The 24,161-nt window shown below is 37.6% G+C and overlaps 1 long non-coding RNA gene and 2 pseudogenes across 1 annotated transcript; 1 reads left to right on the top strand and 2 right to left on the bottom strand.

Moving 5' to 3' along the window:
• LOC122146188 overlaps positions 1-9,004 on the top strand; it is a 100,424-nt pseudogene extending 91,420 nt beyond the window's left edge.
• LOC122146189 lies at positions 4,494-5,203 on the bottom strand. Its single transcript, XR_006160883.1, has 2 exons — positions 4,774-5,203; positions 4,494-4,674 (listed from the first exon to the last, which is right to left on the bottom strand). It is a non-coding gene; the product is annotated as an uncharacterized LOC122146189 (long non-coding RNA).
• A 2,322-nt stretch (positions 9,005-11,326) lies between the features above and the next one.
• On the bottom strand, positions 11,327-21,957 carry LOC109065416 (annotated as a pseudogene).
• Positions 21,958-24,161: the final 2,204 nt, after the last annotated feature.

Genomic DNA, 24,161 nt, shown 5'->3' with positions numbered 1-24,161 from the left:
GATAAAGCCATTCCCGCTCCTTCTTCAGGATGCACATATATGCCTGTGCTTGAGACCCCTCTCTTACACATCATACATTCTCCCAGCCTTGAGTGTAAACTGGGAAAGACCAGGGGGGAATAGCAGCAGGCTGGCAGTTTGGAGTGGTGTGTCGATACGTAAGAATAGCACAGAGGCAAAGGGCGGGGGACTCCGTGCTTTGGGGTTGGCAGTCCCCCGCGCCTCGAGCTAAGATTGGATCCTGTAAGATAGAAACTAAAATAGCAATGAAGCAGCGAGAGGCGCGGGGGGGGATAGGAGGTGCCTCTTTTCTCTGTTCCTTTTCACTTTTTTATGCCGGCAGTGCTGTCTTCTGCAAGGTTGTCACATGCAGCTTTCACTCCAGCTGGAAGAAAGATATCGCTGTGCTTTGAGGAGAGAAAGAGGGAGAGATAAAGGGGAAAGAGAGGAAGGAAGGAAGGAACCGAATGGAATGGCTTGATGGAGTGGCAGGGGGACATAAATATGTCAATATATACGAGATACTGTTGCAGTTTAACCCTACCTAAAAAGCGAGAGGTTTTTCATCGGATATACAATTTTATCATAGCATTATGAAGGCATTTGTTTGACCTAGACCACCTACTCAGCTGTATAGCAATGTGCTCTCAAAAACACCTTAGCAACTGCATAGAAATGCCCCGGCAACCAGCAGCACAATAGCTTGACATGCTTGGCAGTGTGACTTTTGCATATGCAAGCACTTCATTTCCTTCATTTTCCTAAAAATCAAGTTTTGTTTGTGCCATGAGACATAAAGGATCAGCATCAATGCTCAATTCACACGTGTCCAACCCCAGAAATGCACAGAGAATACCAATGAATGCACACTTGCACATACATTTGCACATAATTACAGAGCTGGTGAGAATAGAAGTGTGATTATTGGGCATCCCTATTACTGTTTGTCTGTGTGTGTTTGTGCACTAGGGCTTTGGAGGAAAAAGGTAATGCATGCTTTCCTCTCTTTCTTGTTTGATAACTTAGCTGTGATTGACTGAATTTGGCGACTCGAGGGAAAGATGGAAATGCCCAAATAAACACCTCATTCTCTCTCGCTCTCTGGAGAAAGGGGAGGGAAAGAAAGTGAAAACTTCTGTAGAAAAGAAAGAAACACCAATTTAAGCATCTTGCACACACACACACACACACACACGCTCCCATCGTGCCACTGGAGCCTGTGTTACTAAGATTGGAAGGAGAGATGGCTAAAAATAAATTCGGTGCTTTAGGTGGGGTGTGAGTGTGGACTGCAGACGGAGCGGGGGGGGGGTGGTAGATCATGAGAGCAACGGGGGAAAAAAAACAAGATGTGAAGAAAGAGAGAGCCAGGGTGTGGAGAATGGGAGGGGGATTGCAGTAAAGATTGGAGAGATTTGTTTCAGTCAAAAATTGAATGGGGCGGAGAACAAAGTAGGGAAGGGGAAGAAGATGATGGGGGAGAACGTTCGTTATACAGGCTTTTGCTCAAATTGTACTTATGCTGTCTTGTCAATGCTCTCTTTCCTTCCTGGTTTATGTGATGGAGTTTGTTAGTAATACAGGGATGTGTGTGTGTTGCCACCCTATAGCGACGGCACGGTGAGTTTGATTGACCCAGTCTTTTAAGTGTTTTTGTGACAAATCAAAAATAAAACAGTGCCGCCTCTCCTCTCTGCAACCTCTTCTGTGGTGCCGCAGGGATTACACTGCTTGCAGCCATTCTTTTTATGACATTCTAAGAACATGCAGTGCTGAGAGTTAAAACATTGAAGAAATCGAAATCAATTCCATCTTCTACAAAGAGAGATGTGTTTTCTGTGTGCAAAAACCATTGAGGTTTTTTTTAATCTAGTATATGGAAAATATGCAGAGAGTTGAGCTGGAGGTGTAGAAAACATGGTAGAGAGGAAGAGAGGAACAAGACAAAATCAACAGGCTGTGTTAGTCGTGCCACACTGTGTCATGACTCTTTTACTACCTATTTGAGTCATATCTAGATTTGCATTTTTTGAAGGAAGTATTAGTGCTGCAAGGCAGTAGCAGTAGAATAGTTCATGTTAGAGGTAACCCTAGGTTCAATATCTTAATTTCACAGTTTCATGACAGTTAAACAGTGATTATAGATGGCTAAGTAGATGTAAGATCACAATTAAACTTGCAAATAAATGCAGGTAAGAAGGCCGGTCACTATTCAGTATGCAAATATTGCAGTCAGATTGCTGCCAATTTGAACGTGAACATTTTATTCAAGACTATGAATGGAGGATTTTCTTTAAATGTAATTTATTTCTTTAGAATTTTCAGCGGCCATTACTCCACACTTCAACATCACACTAACCCCATTCTAATTTCCATCATTCAATTAAACTAATCCAAATCTAATTTTCCAAAGCCTATTAAATGTTAAAATGTTAAATTTGAGGGAAAATGCATTTCACAGAGTACATCTGAAATTATGACAGTATAATATATTATACTACTGTGTGATTAATCACAATTCATTTCATAAAAATTTGATTTTTTTTTAATCGATTGATAGCACTACGTATAAATATCAACATTTTATTTTATTAATTACTTTAATCTTTATTAAAACGCAGAAGACATTGTCCATGAAGGCTTTTTGGAGTTTATTTTGCAGAATTAGACAGACTGTCTGTACATTATCCCAGTTATTATTACACAGCTACCTGTACTGTACTTATCAAATAAATCAGTACATAGACATTAAATATCTATGTTAAAATGTTTTTAATAAGTGCCATGAAAGAGTCCATAGAAAAATATTAGATCACATCAAAATGAAGCTTTCCAGAGACATGTGTAATAGGAAATAAATGTCCAAGATGTACATCTCAAAAACAGAATACACCTGAAATTAAAAGGTTCAAATTATATTATATAAAAAATTAGCAGAATCAGAAACACAATCAGAAAATTAAGATGTACAGGGTGAAGGAAGAATAAAAAAAGATAGAATGGTTGATAAGTACAGTGTTACTTTGCAAGTACTGTTGTAAAATATTACGACACAAGCTCTGATTATACCACTTCTGCTGATCGAAGGCATGTGTATCTACTGCGTTTCATACTGACACAAACATAACTACATCTGCTCTTTCTCTCTCAGCTGGACTGGGAAAGCAACGGTGGTCTGGTGAAGAAACTTCCTGCTATCCGTGAGGACGAGGAGAATGATGAAGAGCAGCACTCAGTGTCAAGGGCCCCACGTTCTCCTCTTCGCCTCACCCGGGGCCTCAGCTCCCCCCTGCGATCGCCTCTCCTCCCCCCTCGCCCCTTCCGCCCTCCGTCAGACCACACGCGACCCGCCACCCTCCAGATCCCTGTGGTCAGTTTCAGCAGCGCCCCTCCAGAACTCAGCCCCAGGTACACATCACATCCTCAATGAGCTGCAGCCCTCTGAGGGCTCTCATAAGAACTTTACTGATTCATAATTTAAGTATCCAGCTTCCATGACACCAGGTTTGGATTTGAATCGCTGCCTGCTCTAGTGATTGGCTCTTCAATTTTACACTAAGAAATCAAGGCAAATCTAAAGCAGGAATTTAATTAGCAAGATGTTAAGGAATCAATTTTCGATGTAGGCAGTTTTATATTAGCAGTCAAAAGTTTGGAATAATTAATATTTTATGTTTTTGCAAGATGTCACTTATGCTCATCAAAGCTGCATTTATTTGATGAAAAAAACAAACAGAAAAACAGTAATATTATAAAGCATTATTACAATATAAAAAAAACTGTTTTCTATTTTAATATATTTTAAGATGGAATTTATTCCTGTGATGGCAAAGATGAATGTTCAGCAGCCATTTCTTCAGTTTTCAGTGTCACAAGATACTTCAGAAATCATCATAGGAATAAATTATAGTTTAAAATATATTAAAATAGAAACCTTTTAAAAGTTACTAAAGTTATTTTAATATTATTATTTCAGTTATTTTTAACCACACTGATTGAATCTCTTACCAGCTCTTGATCAGCTGTACATGAACAGTGCATTTGTCTGATGTCTCTGCAGGTTTGTGGACGGCATAGAGACAGAAAGCAATTCCAGCTCAACACAGAGGTTTGAGTTTGGTCCCACCCTACCTCAGAGCGGTCCTCCATCCCCTTCCCCAGGTACACACACAACAACAAGACAGAATACGATTTCAGAAAGGAAATATTATGAAGTGATATTTCCAAAAATAGACTGTCTTGCACAGTTCTGCAGGTTGTTCTGTCCAAGAACCGCCCACTCAGACAGGAAGGGACCATCTGACCAATATGTAAAACTGCCAACTATTTTTTTTTTTTTTTTACATGACATTTAGGTGTGGTACATCTGAAATTGTATATGAACCTCAAAGCAATACAGAATATTTTGCTGCTCAGGGAGATTTGTCCCACTAAATGTCTCAATCACAACACTTCAGTACCTTTGAGGATAAGACTTGATGCCACAGACCTTGAACTTTATAAACCTTAGCAAATCCATTTATTAATTTTTCCTCTCAGTGATTCATCATAGCAGCCTAGGATCTTTACTAATGCAACTTTAATTCCGATGCACAGTGACTTTAAAGCTGTTCAAACAGATTGCAGCTCTTACAAGTTTTGTGTGCAATATGCATCAGACGGCCAGGGAACAGTCTGTGGAAATAAACGTATTTTCTTCACCCATCCAATCCCCCCTCACTGTATTAGCTTAAAAAATATGCTTAACACTCTCTATAAAAAAAATAAACTTACCTCGTTTTGTGTGCATCTGTGTGCAGTGAACCAGGAGCAGCTGGAGACCAAGCAGAGCATCACCAAACTGAGTGAGGAGGTAAATGAAACAAACACATTAAATCAGAATTAAACAAATTATATTTAACATAAATATAAACATGCTTTCCCTTTTGATGTCAGTGTGACGCAAACCTCCAGACCAATTCCGGTCTTAAGTAGTACAACACTGTGTATAGAATTTTAGTACTCGGAACCGGAATAGGTCTTGAGTCTGGGTCAAAACCAAATCCAGATGCTTCTGAGTCCAGGGCAAGAGCAAGACCGAAAATACGATCTTGGATTTAGACAAACTCCTAAGTACTACAACATTGCACAACATGCAAAGTTATAAAATGCTTTTAAATCTGTGAAGATGTCTGAAAAGTAGATCAGGCTCTACCAAAACCAATAAGCCACTAGAGGCCATGCATTACATTGATTTTAAAAAAGTGGCTTATTGATTTTTGTAAAAAGGCTGCACTACAGCACTATCATAAAACAGATCTTTGTTCAGTAAGTACAGGATAATATAGAGTCAGCTACCAAAATAAACCCAGAGAGATTGATCAGGACCTGCATGCTAAGTGAAAAGCTCTTTATGTCCTAAAACGACTTAATTTTGTGACAGCGGAATGATTCGAGAGACATGCAGCCACTACAGCCATAAGGCAATAGTTACCTGGGACATTGTTTAATGTGAATAGCTTTGAATGAAGAACATCTAGTCAGATTTTATAGCCAGAACTATATGCTCCATAACTTACATTCTGTTGATTTCATTCACAGATGTCTAGTCTATCCCAGCAAGTCTCTCAGCTGAGCAAAGAGCTACAGGAAATGACACGTCTCCTCCGGCCCTTGCTTGTCATTGGATCTCAACCTCTCCTGACAGCCCTTAATCCAACAATGCCTCCGTCTCCCAGCAGTAGCAGCAGTCCAACAATATCCACACCACCAGCTCCTTCACCCACAGTCACATCGTCTGCACCGCTCAGACCTACTTGCCCCCTATTGGACAGCGCAGACACTGGGAGCATTGTCTTGCCCAGCTGTCTCATACCCACCAACCTGCCGCAGAGACCCCAAACACAGGTTCAGGCAGGCTGTTCGAGGGGACCTTCCTTGCCAGTCCTTCTTTCTCCAGTGACAGCCCAAACGGAGGGGGAAGGCACCCAGGCAGCTCCGGCCCAGCCACCGCAAGCCAGCCACCCCCTATCCCCATCTCTAACCTTTTCCTTCTCACTCCCTTCTTTCCGCTCCCAATCTACTTCCTGCTCTCCCTGCCAGGGTCCTCACCGACCTGCCAGTCACAGCAGAGGTTTGCTACCTCGACCCCCCACACAGGACACTCCACCTCCACCACCCTCTCATTGTTCTGCACCACCCTCGATCAGTAACTCCCCTGGTGACCACAGGCTGGGGATCAGTCCGTTTCCCTCTTCCCCTTCTTCCACTGACACCGCCCCTCAGGTCCAGCCACGATCGTGCACCCCTCCTTCTTGTCCGCACACCTCCCCACCCTTGCCCTGCTTCCTGGACTCACTGCCAGAAACCCAGGCCTCTTTTGTCACTTTACATTCCCCGCAGAACCCCAGTCCGGGACCTCCTCAGTTAGAGTTTGAGATGCAAGAATGGGTAGCAGGAGGAAGGCCTTCCACAGAGCATATCAGCTTCATAGATGAAGAGGGACCGCCACTGTGAGAGACTGAATGATGAATACTACGATTAGCTGACTTAGCAAATAGGGGAGTGGTGAACTGGGCTGTGACTGCAGTCACCCCAACACACCTACAATCTGAATGACAGACAAAACTGATTGCTGTTCCTTCAGGACAATACTTTTGTAATTGGAAAGCTTGTGGCTCTGTTCTAAACCCTAGTGAGCTACCTACTTTTACAGACAGCATTTTTAGGTATCATAGGCATGGTACTGACACCTTTTTCAAATGGTAAACCGCTAAAATAATGCTGTCTTAAAGCATATGAGCATGTGGCTAAAATGTGTGTCTCTATTGTATGTGTGTATCACAGATAAGACATCTTCATCTACATCATTTTTTACAAGTCGAAATCTTGTAATTACGGTAATACCAACAGGATTTTACATTTATTCACAGTAGTCTCCAAATAGAGTCTCATTTTAGCATGCTGCTAGTGCTGACAGAAATTGTCAACAAAGAGAAGCATTGATAGGAACAGTTCCTAATTAAGAATTAAAATGTTCAGTCTAATATTGTGTGTCAGACTCTATTGGAATCAACTGTGAACAACTATCTTGTGCTGTTAGTTAGACTAATGTGTTTTGATGGCTTTTAGACTGGGTTTGGGAACTTGTCAGCTGGTCAGGTTGAGAGACAAGCTGTTTTTCAGCAACGACAGTTGATACCAATGAAAATGGTTTTGATTCAGTCATTTATGAGGTTCCTTTTTGGATAGAATGCTACTTTAGATTGTAGCTGCCTATGAAGACAGCTTACAGTAAGGCAGCTTTCTATGATTTGGAACAGAGCCACAGTGGCATTCACCACTTGGGAGCACCTCAGTACCTGACACCAGTCAGTCACTCTCTTCTGAGCACTACTTCATGAAGTTTCTCTTCTAAAGGCATTCTAGGTTCTTCACAGGCATCATAATCAACAAAGCATGGTGACCAGAACTGCAAGATCCTGCAGTGGTCATACCTTGCTATGGGAGTTTAATAGAACAAGTGAAAGTGCACTGATTAACTTGCATGGCTTTGCACTAATCACGCACAGAATACAGGAATTGTCAGGTGGTGTTTCTTATCTCTGTATTACCAAAACTATGTTTTTACATTACAAATTACCCACTTTGTAAATCAAGTTCATATTTGAATTTCTAGAATTGATAAATGAATAAGCTGTCACAACACATTATCCATAATACTTTTTTTTTTTTTTTTCATCTAGACTTCCCAGGTCACTTAACACATTCACTAACCAGAATCATGAGTTGCATATTCAGTCAGAATGTAGACCTTAGGAAATGCCTGTCCTCCACTTCTGGAAAATGATCAGATAATAAGCTGAAGGTGTAACACTTCACTGACGCGCGCACACACACACCCACCCACCCATATATACACAACCAGAGTCCAGATAGATAGATAGTGGAGATCAAAATCAGAGAACAATCTACAAATAGTCGTTCTTTTCTGAAATACAGTTAATCTTCATTGCTCAACATTTGAAGGAATATTAGCTGTGGGCATACCACTGTTCCACTAATATGTTTGACAACATGCTCCTCAGTAAAGGTTAGTCTAGCCTTTTGATTCTTTCTGCTGATGAGAGGCTTGGTCACTGCAGATTGCTCTTTCAGACTTCTCTTAAACGTGCTTAGTCAGATCCATACCCTGTTCAGCACTGCCGAGCAATTCCAGCTGCAGTGTTGAACCGATTCCCCATTGAGAGTCTCCGCATTATCCTGTCTTCTAGTCCATTTGTCTTGCATGGACAACCAGCCTTTTTGGGGGACTTGAATCAATTAATGTCATTGTAAAGATGCAATATTCGAGAAAGTACAGATTTGGAACGACAAACTTCTCGTGCAGTGGCTGTAAGTGTTGTCTAATTTTGATCAGAATTCTTTTTCAAATATATCATTTAAGTTTTTATACTGTGCCTCACGATACAATTAATTTATGAAATATGCTTAAAAAAACTGCACTTCTACTCCTGTTAGAATGACTTCAAATAGGGCTAAGGGGTGACCTTGAAATTTAGGAAATTGTAGGTTGTTCTCTAATTTTGATCTCTATTGTGTGTGTGTGTGTGTGTGTGTGTGTGTGTGTGTGTGTGTGTGTGTGTGTGTGTGTGTGTGTATATATATATATATATATATATATTCCCAATCACAAATGATTTATTTAGCACTTTGTCCCTTGTATAGTTGCAGCAACTAGCGCAGGACATTTTTTCGCTCACAGTATCACAGTTAGGCCACCAGTCACAAAACAAAACTCATCTTGATTTTCTTTATAATCTGGTTTGAATTCAGTGGTTTAAATGTCACAAATGTGCCACCACATTTCCGGAGCTATGACAATAAATGAAAACAAACATTTTGATGTTATATTTCCCATTGAGTTAAAAGTTCAAATGTTCACTTGCATTGCTTAGAATGGATTTGTTCAAGTTGAAGAGCGGGCAAAACTATCATTCAAACAGTGTTAAAAATAAATAAATAAATAAATAAAACCCACTAAAAATCACTAAAAAGCATTACCAGCCATCTGGCTGTTTCATTTACTTGCCAAAGCCAGTTTACTCACATTTGCTATTGGCAAGTGTTAATTTTTGACCCTGCACACACCATGCATGGTATGCCAAGCACTCTAGCATATAGTAGCCTAATAGGTCATGTTCTGTTGCCCAAGTTACTCCTATCTCCTTTAAAAGAAGTCATAAAAGGCATACTTAAGACAATTATCAGAATACCGTACTTGGATCAAAATGGTCAAACTACTATCATTGTAACATGCGAAACAGTAATCATATTTAGCAGTCAGACTATGAAGGGGTCGACATGTCTCATACTGGGCAACCCATGCAGGGTTCTGAGAGCTTGGCATGACACCTAATAAACAGCCAGAGAAGTCAGCATATCTACAACTGAAATAAACACATATACACAGCTTTAGCCATCCTGCCAGCGTGCCTTCTCATTAAATATATACAAAACATCCTATAGCGCTCCCCATTTTTCAGCGTTCACAATACTTCAAAAGCTGTTGGTCAAATCACAGTAGAGAGCACTGACTGCACTTTTATTTCACTGTTCTATTTATTTGAATGATTTTATGTATGTATTTATCTGCTGTCCTGATAAGAAGAGTTTCCCATGAGGAACCTCACAGATGATTCTTGCAGCTGGTGCCCACGGAGTCAGAAACACCTCAAACTGAATTAGTTTCTCACCATCGTGTGATTGTGGATTTCAGTAATGAAGATCACCTCAGCATCTCTGATATCTGAGGACCAGCAAGAGACTGGCTAAAACTGAGCAGCCAGTGTCACCTCTTTTCTCTAGCTGCCTTATAATTTGGCACATCTCTTGGAACCATACTGATATCATCTCGTTTTATTAGTTTGCTGAGGACGCATGGCACGTGAGGACACAAGCAACGTGTACTTGCTTGAATAGGGAAGGGGCACGTTGTTTATAACACAATAGAATACTTTGGTTTCTATTTTCTTTACCTAGGTCAGGGGGTATGAATATGGATAGTAGGAACTTTGATGGACTTTGGGGTTTCCTGCATGTCCATTTAATTTGCATGAGGAATGTGCCTGCATATATGGGGGGAGGGGTTGGGCTGCAGACCCAAGGCAAACAGGGGTCCAGATGTATTTTATTAACTGTAATGAGCTTTATGAGAGACACTCACCAAGATAATAAAACAAAAGGTGATGTTTTATAAGAATAAAGACTTCTGTGTTCCTTTCAAAACTACTTTATCCAAAGAATTCACAAAATACAAATTATATTTGGTTGATTTGAAATAACAGTTATTTCAAAACAACCAAATACTCACTTTAGTTTGTTACTTTATTGTTCTTTTTTTATTTTTGGGGGTTTCTGCTACATTTTTGTAATTTTTTTTGCCACAAGATAGAACATTGTTTGGATTCAAACCATAGACTGTAAAAAAAGATCGACAACGAATTTCCACTTCAGAAAATTGAAGCCAGAACATCCCAGTATTGCCAATGACGTTATTTGGAGCCTGTGCAGTAGTGATTGTGAGGTAGAGCCGCAATATCAAAGTCCCACCCGAAAGACCCAATTGCAAGCTCCCAGTCATGACAACACACCTTGTTTTTAATAGCATCAAATAACAAATTAAAGCAAACTTATTAGGGAAACATAGACTTGAACATACATCAGTGTTATAAGAATGATGGAAACCATCTTTGGAAAACATTTAAGTGTAATTTGATTTTTATTTTTAGTTTAGCTTACGTCCCATTTGTTAACTTGGAGATGGCAGGGTTTATGACCTGTAGTGCAGTCAGCTACCAGATAGTGATCAAAATGTTTTGGCTTCACTTTTCAGGATGTGTACTTTTCCTGATTCAAATGTTTTCCCTATATGAGCACCAAGGCACAACATGTCTGAAGCATGTGAGAACTGGTACACTTATTCAGAATATTTTGTTTTTTTCTGCAACTTTTTTTTTTTTTTTTTTTGGTAGCTTTTTGGTAGCAAAAGTAGAAGATATATTATTTTGGGAAAAAAGGGTCAGGCAGGATTCAAACCTGTTTTTCCTACATGAGTACCAAGGCATGACATTTCTGAAGCATGTGCCTCATCTCCAAACTCTTTTGTGCTAAAAAGCCCTTCCCGAAAAAATATATTATTTTGGGAAAAAAGGGTCACATGCAGGATTCAAACCTGTTTTTCCTAAATGAGTACCAAGGCATGACATATCTGAAGCATGTGCCTCATCTCCAAGCTCTTTTGTGCTGAAAAGCCCTTCCAGAAAAAAAAAAAAGACACAAAGCAGTAGACTGCTCCATGGCAGAGGCCTGCATATATTTGAGTGGAAACATTCACTATAGAGCTTCAAAAAGTAGGAGTTATGAGGAGACGGATTCATGTAAAGATAAAGGGAGTGAAAATGAGAAAACAAAGAACCTGTGTAAAGAGCAAACAAACTTTCACCTTCTGCTTGGGGTTGGATGGTTTCTAGGAAATGTCTTTGTATATGACCCAACATGCTGCCTCTCCAGATAAACCCACATCAGCCTATATTACAGAGAGGAAAATACAAAGGAGAAAAACAACCTGAAAGGGAAATTAAAAGTCCAAAAAATATATTTATATATTTATATTTCTATATATTTACGAGGTATGTATCCACAAAAAAAGAACAAAAACAAGCAGTCTTTTTCTAACCTTGTGTCAAAGTCCCAATTAAAATAATAATAGTTATAATAATATCAATAATAAATCAGCAAACCAAAACAAGGAGTCTAAGCTCCTAGAAGCGTAGCACTGAGAGTTCAGTCAGCTTTCTCCAAAGGGAGTCCAAAGCATCAAAGCCTCAATCCACCAGGTGGCGCTGCAACACACGTTAAGGAACTTTTTTTCTCCTTCATATTAAGTCCCAAAAACAAACAAACAAACAAACAAAAAAAAACCAATAGTTCCAAGAGTTCAGCAGAAAACGTATTAAGCCAACGTAGCTAAAAGCCCATATGGTGCTGTGGCCCCCTGGCAACCTTGTCTCTGATTTCCGAAGCTGTTCAGGGTCTCCACAACAAAAGGTGTCTTGTGCAACAAAACAAAAACGGAAGAGCAAAATGAAACTCGAATCTAAAACGAAAACACAGGAGATGTGATCCTCCTAGAGTTTGTTAGTGAGGCTGTATCCCGCCTTCCTTCAAGGTCATGCCAGATACTGCTGCATTGCCGTTTTTGCCCTGAGAGAAAGAGGGAGATGTGAACGGTTAAATCATTACTATGACAGCAAACAAAGATGAAACAACTACTGTACCAACAGATCAATGCCAGTCTGTCGATCACCTGTCACAGAGGTTGGGATCTGATGCCTGGGTGAGTTTGTGTAAGATATCAACAAAGCCCATGTCCCTTAGCTTGTCTTGTCTCTCTTGTGAGCCTGGAAGAAGCGAAAAAATAACACAAACTTATATTCTTGACAATGTACAACGAGTCCTATTTAACTCGAGGACTGGTCTTACTATTAGATACAAATAAACAACACTAAGAAAATCTTCACAAAATGTATTTCCAATGCCGCACTGTTGTTATTTTCTGAAACAGCATTGTATGCCTGAACAAACTGTTTAGAGGATTAATAATAAATAAATAAAAAGAGCATCCAAATTAAATATTTAGGACAAAATTAAGATTTCATAAATATTTTTTCCCTTGCCATTTATTTAATAGCACCATTAAATTTAACAAATAATTTTTTTTGTTAGGATTTCATTGTGTATTCTCTCTTTAGGACATTGAATGCCTTAATTCAAACTGAAAACTTAAACTAAATAGACATTTTAAATATATATATTATATAAAATAATAATAAAACAAACGATTCATGATTAATATTTTAATAATAATTTGTCGGCTTTTACTGTAAATGCTTTTGTGCATGTTTGGAGAAACTGAGAGCACAACAGTTAAACTGTCCCACTACACCTCCACAGGACCCACGTGTCCTGAGCTCCTCACCGTCCTCCTCATTCCAGATGAGGTTAGAGATGCAGAAGGTGGCAGCCAGCTGCAGCTTCACATTGGAGTGACCCTGAAACATAGAAAACAGAAGAAATTACACAAAAGCAAAATAACTATCCGGCAGAGAAAAGACAAGGGGCAAGAGCAAGGGACAGTGATAAGGTGGAAACAAGCAGCAGCACAAGGACACTATTGTACAGACAACAACAACAACAAAAATGTATTGAAAAAAGCTCACAACTGAGAAATCAGATGAGCTAATGACAATGCACTGACCATGTAATATTTAATTTTTTGGAGCATGTCGTCATTGGTCATAATGAGTTCCTTGGCAGTGTTTCCATCAGCAATGTTGGCCAATATGCACAATGTCTGCAAAAGATGACAAAGCATGGTTAAACATCAGCTCTGGAAACTATTAAAATCAATTCTCCTAAACAAATGTTCCGGGTTCCATAGCAGTTATCTGCATGTTTAAAGGAAAATAAAGATGTTTCTCATATATATATATATATATATATATATATATATATATATATATATATATATTATATATATATATATATATATATATATATAAACTTAATATAGAAAACAATTTAAGATCAATTTTACATAGGAAATATAGAAAACAATTTAAGTTTTTTTTTTTATTTAATTTTATAACACACTATTACTGGTGTTACTGTATTTTTAATCAAATAATTGCAGCCTTGATGGGAATAAGAGACTTCTTTCAAAAACATTAAACATGTATATGGCACAAAAATACACACAGTTTAATGCACCACAGTGTATCACACTCAAAACCTGATTCAGAAGAGAAAGAAAACAGTCAGAAAGAAAAAAAAAGCTGATAAGACAGAAGAGCTAAAGACTTTTTCTATGTCATTTAAGATATGAACAGTTTTACATTCTAAAAAGTATTAACTTGTATTAAACTGGGAACATTCTTTTAACAAAACGCCTGTGGAATATAAGAGCTGCTTGAGACGTCTTACTAGTCTGATTCTGTAAGACCTAGTGAGCACAATGCTATCTTAGTGTGTTTGAGCAGCTCACCTGCTCTTTGACCTCTATGCTGTGTTCTCCCTCCAGGATAAGCGTGACCGCTTGCATTATCTGCTTCCCATGTGAGCTCATGACCTGGTCTATATGCTGCCAAAGACAGGGAAAGACAATTAGTGTGTGTGTTACAGAAATGCCATAAGTTTGACTTGTTAGACAGTGGAAGGGATTTTATATATATATATATTAGGGCTGTCAAATGATTAATCATGATTAATCACATCCAAAATAAAAGTTTTGTTTACATAATATATGTGTGTATACTGTGTATATTTATTATGTATATTATAAATACACACACATGCATGTATATATTTAAGAAGAATACTGTTATGTTTATATATTAAATATTTTATATATAATATAAAATATAAGATATAAATATATAAATGTACATACATGTAAAATATTTTCTAAATATATAATTCATGTGTGTGTATTATATATACATAATAAATATACCCTGTACACATACAATATTTATGTTAAACAAAACTCTGGTATTTTGGATGTGATTAATCGTGATTAATCATTTGACAGCCCTTAATATATATATATAAATATATATATATCTATATATATATATATATATATATATATATATATATTCATACACATACACACACACACACACACACACACACACACACACAGTGGGTATAGAAAAGAATCCCCCTCCCCCCTTTAAAATAATCTCATTTAGTTGCTTTGCAGCCTGAAATGAATGAATGCTTCATCCACCTGTATTTACTCAGTGCAACTTAAAACATCCAAGATATAACACCAACATGTCAGATAGAAAATAAAATAAAAATAGGACAGAATCACTGAGTTGGAAAAAGGATCACACCCTTGTTTCAGTATTTTGTTGAACCACCTTTTGCTTTAATTACTGTACATTCTTTAGTCTGTTGGGATATGTCTCTGTCTCTACTAACTTTGCACATCTAGACATTGCAATATTTGCCCAGTCTTCTTTGCAGAACTGCTGAAGTTCAGTTAAATTTAATGGTGAGCGTTTGTGTACTGCAGTATTCAAGTCAATCCACAGAATTTCAGTGGGGTTTAAGTCTGGGCTCTGAGTAGGACATGCAATGGCATTCACCTTTTTCTCCTTTAACCACTGTGTGCTCAGTTTTCTGTGTGCTTTGGGTCATTGTCATGTTGGAAGGTAAACCTTTTTCCCATTGACATCTTTCTGGTAGAGGGTAGCAGATTTTCTATCCTTCTATCCTGACAAGTGCTCCAGTCCCTGCTGCAGAGAAACACCCTCGTAACAGGATATTACCACCTCCATGCTTTACTGGAGGAATGCTGTTATTTGGATGGTGAGCTGTATTGGATTTCCACCAGACATTTGAGGTTGAAGAAAAATAATTAAATTTTAGTCTCATATGACCATAACACCTTTTTCCACATGGCCTCAGAATCTTTAAGGTGTGTTTTGGCAAAGCTCAGTTGTGACTGCATGTTGTCTTTCTTGTAGGGTGACTATTTTCTTGCAGTCCTCCCATACAAGCCACATTTGTGGAGAATTTGTGATATTGTTGTCACATGCACACAATGACCACTCTTTGTCATAAATTCCTGCAACTGCTTCAGGGTTGCTGTCAGCCTCTTGGTAGCCTCTCTGACCAGTTTCCTTCTGGCTCTTTCATCCAGTTTAGAATCACATCCTGATCCAGGGAGGGTCTGTGTTGTATCAAATACCTTCCACTTGTTAATAATAGACTTCACTGTGCTTCTAGGCATTGATAAAGCCTTTAGGAAGATCAAAGTTGGCACACCACAGCTCCAAAAGTAGAAAAATATTTATTCCTGTTCTCACCACAGGTGACGTTTCCAGCCAAAAAAGCTCTTCATCAGCTCTTTATTGATAAAGCCTTTTATTTTTTTTTTGTATCCATCTCCTGACTTGTGCCTGTCCACAACTTTATCCTGGAGCTCTTTTGATGGGTACTCATAGTTGACAGTTTGCTTCAGTTGCTCTAACAAGGACTGAAATGCTCAAGGAATGCTCTTTTCATGCTGAGAAAAACAAAATAACAACACATTATAACATCAGAACATCAGATGGCTTTTGTGTGCCACTGAGCTACACCTCACTGAGTCATTTTTAGGAGGGGGGTGATCCTTTTTCCAACTCAGTGATTCTGTTTTTTATTTTTATTGTTTTCTTGCTTATTGGTGTTATATCGCTCACTTGGATGTTATAAGTTGTAAATACAGTAAATACAGCTGGATAAAACAAAAACTGTCTTCATTTCAGGTATATATATATATATCGCCCCCTATATATATATATATATATATATATATATATATATATCCTGACAACCAGCTATGGAGTTTATTTCTTTTAATATTTTTATTAGATTATTTCTTAGTGATTTCTCTGAGACCTTATATGTCACAGCTGTAAGTCTGCATGTCCTGTAAAGAGCACATTCAGGGCTTTTCACAGATACCAAATGTTTGGATGTTTCACCATGACCACTCCCTCTCCTTGGTCTTTAAAAAATGGCTGACATTACTTTAGTGATCAAATTTAACACCCTAATGGAAATATAATATTTTGTAATGATCATTTAAATCTGACTAATTTTCCAACATTAAACTCAGGAAAAAGTTATGGGGTTTCAAACCAAAATATGACTTTCTGTTATGAAACAGGACATTGATTTCATTCATGTCCACTGTAGAGGACACCGGGACTAAAAGTGTGTTTACTGGGCATTTTGGGAGACACAACAAATGAATAGGGAAAGAAATTAATTTCAATATTCCTATTAAATACTAGATATTATTATGAAAATCTTGGTAATTATTACTCCCATTACTACACTTCTTTTTTCACTACACGTTGCCCCAAAAACAAATTAATATGCAAATTATATACAGTGTATAGATACATTGTACATAATGGGACAACCTGTTTATGGCCATTTTACACACGTTGCATAAAGCAAAATGGTATAACCAATCATTCTGTTATATCTTTCATAACACAGTTGAGAATCCTTTTTTTACAAAAGTTGGGTATAAAAATGGATGGGGATTTAAAAAAAAAAAAAAAAAAATTGTTTTTGCCTTTTCATGTCTTGTTATTTTATTTTAAAAACAGGACTTTTTAAAGTCCTGGTGTCCTATACAGAGGACATAGCATAACATATTAATAAAATATCACTTTTCAAAAATGTTATTTTTCCATTTTTTTCTAATGCTCTAAAAAATGTAATGACATGAAATATATATAATAATTCAACTTCTTTTTCTTTCCTTTTGGTAGTCAGGAGGTTAAATAAATATACATATATATACATAATGTGTGTTACCGGCCGGGTGGAGAGCAGGTTTCGAAGTAGCCCCAATGTTTTCATAAGCACATTGGTATCAGGATCAGACAGGAGTCTAAAAAGCTGTTCTGTGCCCAGAGCTCGAACTATCTCCACCTTCACCTTCTGATCTGCCTGGAAGGCCATGTTCTGCACAAACACACATTACAGATTCTGATGACAGAGTGTTTTCATACTGAAACTCTGTTGTGGACCGAAGTCTGTTGGTCTTACCATGAGAGCCCCAGATGCCGTTTGACCCTTAGAGCTGGACTGTCACTTTGTGTGAGGCTGCATAGTAACTCGATGACCCCAGACTCTAAGATAGGCTGTGAACACACACATCAACAGTCACTTTTTAAAGCCCAGTGGCACTGGAAATATCCCTGATATTTTTTTTTTTAAAGAAAAATCTTATTCTTCTGTCTTCTGTTAATAATATTACTATATTGCCTGACCGTATTAGTTTTAAAAGCTTTAAGTTTGAAAGTTTTCAGTTTGACGTAGTTCAATAATAATTATAATAATATTACTTTTACTGAACAACTGAAAGAAATGTAAAATCCTGGCTGTATAATGCTAATAAAGCAACAAAGTGTGTGAACTTTACCTCTTTGCTGGGTGAAAACTCCAGCAGGAGGTTGCATAGTGTTGAAGAGGCCATGACCAGGACCTCATCTGGTGCGTTGTCTGCAACAACTACCCACAAAAAAAAAAATGTGCATTCAGTTAGGGTTTGATTAGCGTTCAGATTTAACTCAACATCATCTGCATATCATACCCTTCATTAGTGGCTTCCATACTGCATGATCATGGAAACTTGTCCTTAGCTGTTGTACAGACCGTGATAAACTGTGCAGACATCTAGAGGAAATTTGAAAGAAATAAATTGAAATTAAAGAGCAAACCAAAACCTTTCATTCTCTCAGTTCTTTCAAAATCCAATTGTTGTGCATTTTCAACAAACACATTTCACATTTACAAAAGTATTCAAAAGTTTGAAGTCTGTAAGATTTTTAAAAATGTTTTTGAAAGAAGTCTCTTATGCTAAACAAGGCTTCATTAGAAATGTCTTTGTCACTTTAGATCAATTTAATACATCATTGCTGAATAAAAGTACTGAAAAAAATCTTACTGACCCCAAACTTTTGCATGGTAGTGTACATGGCAGTTTTAATTCTCTTCATTTTTTTGCCAGTCAATTAAGAGAAAAGGTGTATCATACCTGACTGCTGCTAACCGTACTTTGATACTAGATTCTGATAGGCCACTAACAATCCTGTCCATCATGTTTTCCGTCTCTGTAATCTGTAGTAGGTATCAATGCAGTGAACATTCCAGTCACGCTTTTGACTTTTGTTTTTTTTTAAACAGAGAGCACTTGCAATATAATATAATCACCTTTTTTCCTGATGTCCTCGTCATTGGAGCCCGCGAGGCATAGAGTTTAAAGGCTGCTTGCCGCAGCTCATGCGCATGTTTCAAGTCATGGTCCAACTACAGGAAGATAAATGATCAGATAAACTGAGTGTACATTATATCAGAAAAGCAAAAGGTACCTGGTTACACCTACTATTGAAATCTAAATACTTAGCTTTATACAAAAACAACAGAAGTCTCTGGTATGTCCAAATTTAGAAAGCTAATTAAATGCATGCGAACGTGAGTTACCCTCTTAATATCAGTGATGGCGCTGACAGAGCTCGGGTATTTAAAGTAGTCAGCTAACATAGACACGAGGTGATCGGTGACACTTGCAATCCGTTGTAGTTCTATATCCGGCTCCATCAGGTAGGCTAGCGTCTCAGCCCCCTCCACCCTCTCCTCCAGTAACCGCTCTTTACTGCACCATCCGCACCAGGCATGGTAAAGTCTGTCCACACACACAGAACTAGTTCCTATGCCCACTTTCAATGGTGACACTTTTGCATTCATCACATATATGTAGATGTTTTTTGCAGGTACCCTTTAGTACACTACCGTTGTCGTCTGTCCTGATGGCTCCTGCTCGACACATGTATGTTAAACTGAGAGGAAAAAGAATGCAGGTTTGTAAAAGCTAAGGCCAGATTAACCATGCATTTTCACAAAATAACCCTGCAAGATGAGATTTGCTCACCATTTGGCGGCTGTAAGCTGCATTTCGATGGGTTTGTCCCCTTTGCATTCATCATTCTAACAAAACCCTGAGAGAGCTGCTCACCATCTACAAGCACTGAGAAACACATACATCATAAACAAAATAGTGATTAGATTCAGCAGGCTTAAGCATTATTTTATTACATTGTCTCCATAGACCTACCGAAAACCTAAATAAATGTTTTTAAGTTCTTTGAACCAAACCACCAGCTCTTACCATAATCACAACATCTGATTCAAAGACAAAAAGGAACATTACAAAAATGATGAATCAGACTTTATGTCATTTGCTATGAGAAAACTCTGCTAAAATTTTAAGGCTCTAACACTACACCATAAACTAATCAAATCAAAATGTTTGGCGTCAGTAGGATTTGTGCAAAGGTTTTAAGTCTCTAATGCCTCAAAGGCTGCATTTATTTGCTCAAAATACAGTAAACATATTGGGAAATACTGTTACAATTTAAAACAACTGTTTTCTATTCTAATACATTTTTGAAATGTAAATTTATTCCTGTGATGGCAAAAGCTGAATTTTCAGCAGCCATTACTCCAGTGTCATATGATCATTTAAATCATTCTAATATGCTGATTTGGTGCTGAAGAAACACTTATTATTATCAATGTTGAACACTGTTTTGCTGCTTAATATTTTTGTTCTGAATGTAATGTTTTACTTCCAGAAACCTACTGTTGTGCACTATTCTTTTATTTCACTGAACAGCGTTTCAGATATTACCAAAGATAATGAAAAACTGCAACACAAAAGACAAGTCAAAGATCATCTCTGATGAACGTGTGCCAGGAGGACAAAATAAGTGGTGATCAAATGATGGTTGATGGAGGATGAGGGTCGTGCTCACCATTCACCAGTGTCATAGAGACCTGAGCGTTCTCATAGGCCAAAACTGAGAAACACTTCAATGCCTGCATCCGTACCTATGGAGAGAGTCACAGAACATAATTACTCAGAATACACTGACATGCATAAAAAAAAAAAAAATACAATAAATAAATGGAAAAGCCACTCAGTTCCTTTGTGTACCTTAAAGGAGGGAGAGATGAGCAGAGGAGCGATGTTCTGGATGGCACCGTTGGTTTGAACAACACCGTTGATGTTCTGGAGTCTAGACACACATATTATTCAAGCATTTTTCAATAGAGACAAAAAGAATAGATACTTTGCCAAGAACGCTAAACTGTTATACTCCAAACCATTTTTAAGTTGCCGCGTGGCTACAGGTGCATGTGGTCTAATCCCTAATAAGGCTTGGAATAAACCTTGTTTGTGAAAAATAAAAACAAAATATAGATGTAAAAACATCCCCATAAAACTAAAAAAAAACACATATACACTGTGATACAAAAAGATGTGTGTTACTTACCCTTGCAGCAGTGGGCGAAGATTTGCGTGATGTATTCCTGTGTGTGCTGTGACCGACTCAACAGGGAACCTGAGGTGAGGGATAACAGTGGGGTCCCCCCCCGTGGTGCAAATTGAAAAAATCATGTTGATCATACTTCTGTTTATGCATGTGCATACGTCATTTCAGAATGTGCAAGTTGTCTTTGTCTTACTGTGTAGAGCAGCTGCACTGGAGTGACTGGACTGATGAAGACAGTTCTTAAACAGCGCAGACATGCCCGCGATGAAAATCAGATCAGAACCACAAGAGACCTGCAAGAAACACAAAACACACTGCTCAAAAGATTGGAATCATGAATATATCTTACTGTTTTTGAAAAAAATGTATGCTCATCACACAGGCTGCATTTATTTGATAGTTAAAACAGTAGTATCAAAGGATAGTCTTAGAATCAACAGAAGCAGAGAGCCCTTGGAGCCAGGGCTGGGATGATGTGACAGTCCACCAGGGACTTGATGTTGTTCTCTGTGCCCATTGCCAGACTTCCTAACACGACCGCACATTCAGTCTCAGCTCCAGACTAGAAGAGCTATGCTGGAGAAGATACAGAAGTCTACCTCACACACACACAAACACACACACCCACACACACACAAGTACATCCTCATCAGCAGTGATTAGCACGTTGAAAACAGAGAACAGAGAAAAATGATTTTTTACTTTAAGGTAAGAGAGTGTCTGTTTATTTCCAGGTTTAAAATATGACTTGTGAATCCCGGATTTTTTTTTTTTTTTTATATAATCTCAGACTTTTGGACTTCCCTGTCATTTTCCAGCTATATTGGCCCAGCCCCGACAACTGGATAGATTAGCTATGATTTTCAACCTTACTTCCTGTGTCAATACTTATTGCAGTTTATATTGGTGGAAAAAAAGGGTTAAAGTGGTTGGGACATACCTTGGCACGGGCTCCCAGCACAATCAGGTTGGCCTTCTGTCTGTTGTTTCCAATGACAGCGTTCTTCATGTCACTGTCAATAAAGGTTCAATCACTTAAAACTTGTGCATAAAATACATTTTCTATGGCACAGAAACAGATCAACAGAAGAACCCAATAAATAATTTTGAGGGTGCTATTGGTTAGATAAACAACAAGCTGGGTAAAAAAAAGAAAAGAAAAGAAGAAGCTGTTTAGTGGTTGTTGACTTAAAAAAAAAAAAAAAAATTAAACTACCGTTCAACAGTTTGGGGTCAGTAAAATTTTTATTCTGCAAAGACACATTAAAATAATCAAAAGTGACAGTAAAAACTTTCACACAATTACAAAAGTATTGTATCTGAAAATAAATTCTGTTCTACTGAACTTTGCATTCATTAAAGAATGCTGAAAAAAAATGTATCATGGTTTACACAAAAATATTTAAGGACACAACTGTTTTAAACATTGATAACAATTAGAAATGTTTCTTGAGCACCAAATCAGCATATTAGAATGATTTTGTAGGATTATGTGAACTGAAGACTGGAGTAATGACTGCTGAAAATTCAGCTTTTTCATTACAGAAACTAATAAATAGAAGTCGTTATTTTAAGTTGTAACAATGCTTCACTAATGCTTCAATAACGCTTTTACTGTATTTTGATCAAATAAATGCAGTTTTGGTGAGCATAAGAAACTTCTTTAAAAACTCTTTAAAAAAAAAATGCTCATTATTTTTTCCAGTCTAAGTAGCCCTTCGGTATGAGACAAACATTTTTTAGAAGTAAAAATGTTATAATTAGTATTTCAATTAATATGGAAACTACATGTACAATAAAAAAAGAAAAAAAAAAAAGAATTAACAGTATGTTGTTTTAAAACCAGACACTGGTGAACTTGTAAGTGTACATTTGAATGAGCAGAGGATTTACAGAGGCTGATAATGAGAGCAAATAGTAACAGCCTCCTAGCAGACTCATCTCATGACTCATTAGCTGAATGCATGTACAGCACACACAGGTAATGTAGCGAGATTCTGCTGATTAACGTCAAAATGGACGTGAAGATTTTATATTTCTTTTTCTCTTTTAGAAAGCTTTTTGCACTTAAAGATGAAAAAAGACAATGCATGTGCAATTGTAACTGATGATGCTATTCTTCAACAACAGTACCCAAAATATTTGCAAATGTTTCCAGTAATCACAATGTACTCATTCAACATTTCAAGTTCAAATCAGAATGATGTTAAGAGTAGAGTGCACATGAACGGCAGAACAAAATAATAACAGACACACAGAGCATCAATTACAAACATCATTTGCTCTTTATTTTGTTGCATTATCACTAAAAAGCTTTCTGTCTTTGTCAGGAAATGAAAAAAGGAGAAAGAAATATGAAACTGTCCAGTGTTGTTATTGTTAACAGAAAAATAACCTAAAACTACTAAAAAAAATATTTAAATAACTGAATGTGTAATAACCTGTAATAGCATAACAGTGGGATTTAAAGCGTAACTTACATTGTTTTAATTTTATTATGATCACATCAAATACAAGTTCAGTAGTATTAAAAATATTTTATTTTAATATTTTATATCATTTTTTTTTTTCATGCCATTTTATTTTTTTTTTTCCTTCTTGTGGCGGGCGCCACATGCCACCCCCGGCAAGATGCCGCCCTAGACGGTTACACCATGCCCCCCATACCTAAATCCGCCACGGTTTAAAACCACAACAATTTTATAAATAAAAACTGTTTTGTGACACGGAATGTGTCAAGGTGTCGGAGGGTTTTTTTTTTTAAGTTTTTTTTTTTTTTTTTTAGGCGAGAAGATCTGTAGTGGTTTAGACTTCCAATATGTGGTTTTTGTAATAAAGATAAACGCATATTTGAAAATTTGCTTTGACGTTTTCGGAGTTGTGAGCTCCAGGGCGTCAGCCCGCCGAGAGCAGAGCTCACCTCAACCAGTTCTTCTGGAATTTGCCGCCTGCTATGATGACTCTATAGTGGTTAAACATGGGATATAATTCATTTTTGGGTTGATCTAACAGGTTGGCTGAAGGGCAAAATATCATAACGTTATATTTTGTGTAACCTTCAATGCTGTATAATAGAGGCTGCTGCCTTTGTACTTTCGACTGAATTGCTTAGCAACTTTTTATGATGGGCTGTTGTTGCTTATTAAATAGTAATTATTCAATAAAATAATATTTCATATAAATAATAATAGTGATCAGGGGTGAATTTAGTGA

The sequence above is a fragment of the Cyprinus carpio genome, chromosome A9 (genome assembly GCF_018340385.1).
Source record: "Cyprinus carpio isolate SPL01 chromosome A9, ASM1834038v1, whole genome shotgun sequence".
In the NCBI taxonomy this organism is placed as follows: domain Eukaryota; kingdom Metazoa; phylum Chordata; class Actinopteri; order Cypriniformes; family Cyprinidae; genus Cyprinus; species Cyprinus carpio.
The sequence above is the reverse complement of the archived record's forward strand: the minus strand, read 5'-3'. Positions and strand labels throughout refer to the sequence as shown.